This window comes from Gossypium hirsutum, chromosome D05 (assembly GCF_007990345.1).
Source record: "Gossypium hirsutum isolate 1008001.06 chromosome D05, Gossypium_hirsutum_v2.1, whole genome shotgun sequence".
Lineage (NCBI taxonomy): Eukaryota > Viridiplantae > Streptophyta > Magnoliopsida > Malvales > Malvaceae > Gossypium > Gossypium hirsutum.
Window position 1 is genome coordinate 32,654,698 of NC_053441.1, and position 7,497 is coordinate 32,662,194.

The 7,497-nt window shown below is 33.3% G+C and overlaps 1 long non-coding RNA gene across 2 annotated transcripts; it reads right to left on the reverse strand.

Moving 5' to 3' along the window:
* Window positions 1–2,250: 2,250 nt before the first annotated feature.
* LOC107902998 (uncharacterized) lies at window positions 2,251–3,714 on the reverse strand. 2 transcript variants are annotated; one of them, XR_001685670.2, is made up of 4 exons: window positions 3,453–3,714; window positions 3,288–3,319; window positions 3,052–3,171; window positions 2,252–2,961 (listed from the first exon to the last, which is right to left on the reverse strand). It is a non-coding gene; the product is annotated as an uncharacterized lncRNA (long non-coding RNA). The 2 variants fall into 2 exon arrangements; XR_001685669.2 differs by having other exon boundaries at window positions 2,251–2,961; window positions 3,052–3,319.
* Window positions 3,715–7,497: the final 3,783 nt, after the last annotated feature.

Consider the following 7,497-nt stretch of genomic DNA (forward strand, 5'->3'; position numbering starts at 1 on the left):
GACGAGATTAAACAAATTGTCTAACGCTTGGACATATCATATTCAAGTATTATTATTATTTTATAAAATATATTATAATATTTTAAAAAAACTTAAATGATAAACTTGCATCTAAACTATATATCTTTTTCCTTCTTGATATCTTTTATTTTATTTTATTAGAAGTGGTATTTATACCATTTTATGATCATATTAATACCGTCGTTAATCAACTATTGGTCAATAATACTGTGACTAAATCATATAACATGTGGCACTACCTTTGATGAAGTGTAGCCCGATCAATCCCGACCAACTTTGAATTTGAGTATTTTTTTCCCCTTCAAAGAAAACTCGTCAAAGCTTCAAAAATGAAGATTGGGCAGATCTTAATCCTGCTGGATTGGGCTTAACTCTAACATGGCAAATGGCAATAAACATTCAACAATGGTTTAAACCAGAGTTTATAAGAAATTAACTATAATAAAGGGAAAGAAAGATGAAATCGAATTGTATGGAAGAATAATAACTCAGAAATTCAGCAATGTGCTTGAGATGACATTTTGTATTTTATGATTATATCCAGTCTGAATAACAAACAAAGTCTTCCATAAAAAGGGCTTGCAAGGTCTTCACTATTTAGTGGCTGATATTTACAACAAAAAGGAACATGCTCCATGTTGCTTTCATAATCCAAGATTTTAATCAGACATTCAATCTCTTGCTGAAGGCAGTAGAACGGCTGTTTAAGCTCTATGTTAGCTCCGATAAGGAACATGAATAACCAGCAATTATATAGGTAACTGAATGCAAGTGATGAGGTAGACCTGTGTTAACTCCATGTTGCTTCAATTCTTAATTTTCTCTAAATATCTATGTTTAACAGCTTACGCATATCTGGACATTAGTAGGAGAATATCATCTTTTTAAAGGATTATGTAAATGTATGGAATTCTTTAAAAAAAAAACAGTATATTTGGGTGAGAGACATACCTATACTGACACCTGAATACCAGCGTCAGGACATTTTCTTTTCTCACTCACGGCCCCTTCTATATGATGAGTTGACCGTCAATTTGAATGACAGGGATGTGGGAAATGTTGGGGCCAATCTTTGCCTTTCTCCTTTTCACAACGTGCCTCCAGCAAAGGACATTTCTTAATACACAAACGAGAAAGAGGAGGGAGTTTAGGGGAATGGATTGGAGGTTGGGACAGTTGTAGATAGACAAATTGCAAAGAGAGGTGAGGTGTTGAAAACCCTTATACTCCAGCCTCTTTAGATTTGGAAGATTAAATATGTTGAGAGATGTAAGAGAAGAGGGAAGCAGATGTTCATCTGGAAAACACTCCATCTCTACTTCTGAATATGAGATATAGAAAGATGTAAGAGAAGGGAGTGTATGCAAATTCCATTTCCTTTTCCTAATCAACCTCTCAATTAGTTTATCGCTCCTTGAGATTCTAATTTCAATATCCATAATCACCATCACTGGAAATGAAAACCACAATCTGCACAAACCTTTCGGAAGAAGATGAATATCCTTAATCACCAAGCCAGCTTTTTTCCATATCATTCGCGATTAACTTCAAACATGAAACAAAACATACGGACGTCATGAGATGCTGAATTCCTCCAAATTAGCCGCAACCTAATGATGAACCTTTTAGTTTGCTTGTTTTTAGAACCAACATATAGCAACTTGTTTCGCTAAATGAGTCGAGAGAGATCCTGGGACTCCCTCAACTAACTTCAAATTAAACCCACAACAGGGAGATTTAAGCACTTCTATAAGATACTGCTCATGAATTTACAAATGAGATGCATGAAGTTGATCACCATATCTCTGAGCTTATACCAAAACTCTACAAGTATACTCCTTTTGGCAGCTAAGTTAAGAACAAAAAAAAGAAAATTGGGGGGGGGGGGTTTATACATCCATATACATCTGTAGGAATTGAATAGCAAGTATACCCGAATCTATGTTACTGAAGTATCAGATATAGGATGTGGCCAATATAGATGTGTTCAGCTTTTTTCTCTAAGTTTTCCATAAACTTGGGTGTAAGAATGTGGCCAATATAGATGTGTATTTGAATGATGATATCTTATATGTAAATGAAACTCATTAAATGAAAAAAGAAGAAGAAGAAGAAGATATGATGCGTCAAAATGGACACCTCCATGTTTGGAACTGAGAACCCATCAAATTTAAATCCTGAGAATGGCAGATGAAGTTTATATAATGGGAAAAGATTATTTAATGGCCCTACAAAAATTTTCAAATAAATGAAAAAAAAATGAGAATATTCATAAAACAATTTCACATCCCAAGCTCACATTTCACTCTGAAAAATAAATATATCCTATAATTTCATATGTTCTTAAGAGCTCCGATTACCCACGGTACTTTGAGGAGACAAATCCTATAATTTCATATGTTCTTAGGAGCTCCGATTACCTACGGTACTTTGAGGAGACAAATTTAGGCAAAATTTACAAGAAATTAAGTATGAAATAGGGAATGAATTTGTAAGTAAACTTTTGTATGGAACAAGAACCCAGAATTTATAACAGACATCTGAATTCAATCACATAAGCAATTCAGTTTCAAATTCTGCAATATGCAATGTGCTTGAGATGGACTTTCTTCCACCTTTTTCTTGTCTTTCCATGTAGATTAAGAACATATTCGTATTTGACATTCATGTTCGAATCACAGTAATATTGCTCTTTAATGTTTGAAGAAGAATTTATTGGCACCAGCATGGCGTTCAGATGGTGGGTGGCAGTTGTTATTGACCTCTGCTTGTTGCAACGAAAACGAAATCGATGTTCGAATCATTCACTAGTATGAAGAGTATGAACAATGTAAGATCATCCTCCATGTTGCTTTCACAATCCATAATCTTGATGAACTTGTTAACAGAAACATTGCTGAAGCCAGTGGAATACCGGTTGAAATTTTCAGGGTGGATAATCTTGAAGAAACCAAGCTTCTAAGTTAGCTCCAATGAGAACCCTAAATAACCAGCAACAAGACACTCAATTTGCAATACAAGTACACATACCTCCGATCTACATTACTTCAATTCTTCACTCTTCTTATTATCTGTGTCCGACATCTGATGTATATCTGGATATGAGTATGAGAATATAATCCACCAAGCATTCTCTAAATACACGGAAATCTTAAAAAAAAAAAAAAAAGAGAGAGCATATCCGTGTCAGATGCATTCTTGTATTCACACCGGAGTCTGAATAATATAGGTAGTACGAACATGTAAGCGTTTGAAAGAGAAATGACCTATGGGGTAAAGTTCTTCATTCTCTTCCAACCTAAAAGGGAAAATTGCACAAGTCAACCTTCCTATTATCATTTAAATTCAAAAGAAAAACATACTAATATCAAAATTCACATGAAGCAGAGGATAATGTAAAGAGTTAACAAAGGGATGATTGAATTACGTACCTTAAGATCATCCTTGAAGTAGTGTACTTCAAGATGATTGAATTAATGTTCAAAAACATCAGTCTTGAAATAAAATTATTCCTGCCATTTCAAGATTCATTAAAACCTTGAACTTTCATGGAATCTAGAGAGCTTCAAACTGTTGAGCATGGACTGCAATGCAACAGTCAACCATGATGCAGACCAACATAGCAGACCAGCAATCGAACAGGACCAGAAGCAGCTCTTTTATTTTGTTTATTTGTAATCTTTTTGTAAAGTTAACAAGTTGGTATGTAACTTGATTTCAAAAGTTATAGCTGATATGTTTCAGCTTTTAGTTTGTATTATTTTAGTTGGCAACTTGCCAAATTTAGTGGGAGCAGTTACATGTTTAGGTAACTCCTATATATTTTTGAAATAGAATGAAATCAATGACTTCCTTTTTCGGTTACTTGCTTTTGTTCCAGTTTTTATTGTTTTTGCTGTTATTGTGCTAATGTTCATTGTTGCCTCTGTTTTGTTTCAACAAATGGTAATCAGAGCCTCTTGTCTTTGAGGACCTCTGTTGTTTAAGCCTTCTTTGTTTCAAAACAAACTTAAAAGAAATTGAGTTTGTCAAACTTGTTTTAGCAACATGAGCTTTGCACCTCCTCCACCACCAGTGTTTGTTGAAGAGAACTACCACATTTGGGTAGTTAAAATGAGAACTTATCTCCAAGCACTTGATCTGTGGATTGCAGTTGAAAATGATGTCGAGCCACCACCATTGAGAGCAAATCCAATTTAATGACCAAAGCCCAATATCTACTGTCGAAACCATTTTTTTGAAAAACAAAAATTTGTTTGTCGACTAAAAATGAGAATTGGAGTCGCCACCGATCTTTTATTGAGGTGTGATCGGCTCACCTTAAAAACGAATTTGGTCTGCATAATTTGATAAAACAGGTTCGGGAGTCGGTTACGCACGAGGAAGGGTTAGCACCCTCGTAACGCCCAAAATTGGTACCGAATTGATTAATTAATGTCCTAATGCCGAATGTTTGAAAATATTTTAAAATACAATCCTTTGAAAAGAAAATTTGAATAAAATGAATTAGATGATGAGACTCACTTATTTCAAAGAAATAAATTGTCACACTCAGTAAGTTAGAGTGCAACATCTTAAATTCTCAAAATTAAGTTTATCTTTTGACTTTTAAAATCTATGCATTTTGAGAAGGATATCTGATTATTTGGGTCAAATGAAGAGATCAAAACCCAGTAAGTTAGGGTTCAATTTCTCAAAATTCCAAATACAGAGTACTACCTTTATTTTTAGAAGAATCCTCGTCTCGAGAAAACATGTCATACCCAATGTGTTAGGACACAACGTATCGAATTCTCGAGAATGAGCTTTTTATTTATGTTTTAATTAAAGAGGATATTATGTTTCCTAGATCCCGAGGAAGATTGGAATCCAGTAAGTTAGGACACAATCTTTTCGAGGATCCCAAATTTCGAGTGTCGTGTTATCTTGAAAGTTTTTGAATAAATTGGTTTTGATACTTAAATCAAATGGAACTTTTTAAATGAAATAAAAGGCAAGTAAATGATGACGTACAACATAAAGGATTATTTGTAAATAACATACACTAGTGAATAACAAATAATCAATATAAAAATACAAACAAGCATAATAGCAATAATCTTTATTAAATAATATACATATATTAATTTAAATAAGTAATACCTGTGAAAGAAAAAATTAATAATAGTATAAATGATAATATATATACATAATAATATATATTAAGCAAAATATATTAAAGTATGTTTTTTGTTTTTTGTTTTTTTTAAAAAAAATCATGTGCATGTATAAATAAATAAAAAGATATAATATAAAGTCGATAATATATTATATTTACATGTATATAATCAAAACGGTTTAATATATATGTATAAAATAGTATCGTATATAAATGTTATCACTTAAAATAATATTGTATGATAAAATAATGTATATACATAAAAAATTATGTAGATAAATATATAATAATAATGATAAATTAATATTAAAGTAATTATTTTAGTAGAAAAAATAAAAAATTCCTAATTTGGAATTAAAGCAGAAATTTAGGGGTAAAACTTGCAATAAAATGAAATGAAAAGAACCGAATTGAAGTTCAATTAAAATCAGAGTGACTAGCACCGAAATTAAACGCATAAGTCCCACGTGGCATTCAAGTCAGATCATTGGAAACGGTGTCGTTCCAAACGTTCGTCTCCTCAAATGATAGGAGGACGAAATTGAAAGTAGGATCGAATTATGTGGCCAAATTAAAAAAAAGGGATTAAAATGAAGTAAATCAAAAACAGAAGGACCAAACACGAAAATAAGCCATTGAAACAAAACACGCGGATCCTCCCCGGGTCAAATCGGATCATCGGGTCACAGAACTATACGACGACATTTTGAGGCCACTGAAACTGGCCATAAACGACGTCGTTTTACAGGCGTTATAAAAGACATAAAATTTGCTAATCTATTCACTATTTCAGAATAAAAGGAAAAGAAAAAAAAGATGAAAAAATCCCTAAGGGTTTCGTTCCCTTCCCAAGCCGCCGCTCTCTGCCTCGACTCCGATCGTACCAGAGGAGGACGCGAGCTTCGACAGCGCCGACGTCAAGGTAATATCCCCTCCTTTCTTTGTGTTTTATCTCATGCATAAGAACATAAAAATAAACGATGAACCCACAAATGAAATTGAAAATCGTCTCTGTTTCCTCTTTCTTTTTTATTACACAAGATTAATAATAAAGAAAAAACAGAAAAGAAAGAAAAAAAATGCAGAGAAAAAGATGAAAAGAACACCTTCAAAACTCAGTCCATTCTTTTTGCTTTTTTTTTTGTATATTGATCGTGCGTGTAACCCCTTACAAATTCTGGAAAATGGCTTTATATAGCAGAAAATAAAATGAAATAAAAATTACAAATATCTTTCGCTCTTATTGTATTTCTTTTCTTTTATTTGCTTTTTCTTTGTCTGTGTGCTGCAGGTATGAAGGCACGTGAAGGCGTCGCGCGCATGCGAGGGAGAGCAGAGAGGCTCTACTGTTGCGGCATTGGGAGCCATTGCTGCTAGGGTTTTTTTTTGAAACTGTTTTGGGCTGTATTGGACTAACGGTTTGGGTAGTTTAGGTTAAATGATTTGGGCCTTATTGGGCCAATTGGTTATTGTAAATGGACTTTGGTTTATATTTGTGTGCGGGCCGGGCAAATTTGGCCTATTACATCTACTTCAACAAAAATCTTATTGCTTTTGGACTGATGGACGAAGAATATTGGCATATGATGTTGGAGTTGGATATTGCCAGGATGATAGAAGTCTAGAATCTGTTCAACTATTAAAAAAGATAGCTGACATGGAGATTGGCGATTTTCCATCTTATATAATTGAAGAAATAAAAAAATATATGGGAAAGTTGGAACTCACCAAGATTGTCAATTGATTCATTAAATCTAGATGGAATTGAAGAAATGAATCTAGATAATATCTAAGAAGGATAAAACAAAAGACAGAGGAAGCTACTTGGGAAAAACCAACAAAGAAAAAGACCAAAAAAGGAAGCTACGTGAAAGAAATCACAATTACATCCAGGCAAAAAAGGAAGCAATGTGGAAGCAACCACATCTATGTCCAAACAAAAAAAGAAGAAGGAAGTAACATGGAAGCAATCACATAAGGACAAAAAATATCACCAAATCAAATATGAGACATCATCATTATCAGAAAAACTGTGGGATTCAAATGAAATTAAACAGAGTTCAAAATTTCTCTAAAAGGAGATGGAGGAAGCCTAAGAAGGGCATTCAAGTTGGTTTTGAAATTTTTCTCTAAGTTACTTCTCATCCACCATCCTCTCGTATTTTGTAAAACCTTTCTTTTACTACTAGTTTCATTTAGTAAATTTGTATTACCATATTGTATTCAAACTTGCTTGTAAGTTTTCTTAACCTTACCTCCAACAAATAAAGGTGTTAGTGTCCTTTGAGTTTCGGAATTACCATGTTCACGTTGGTTCC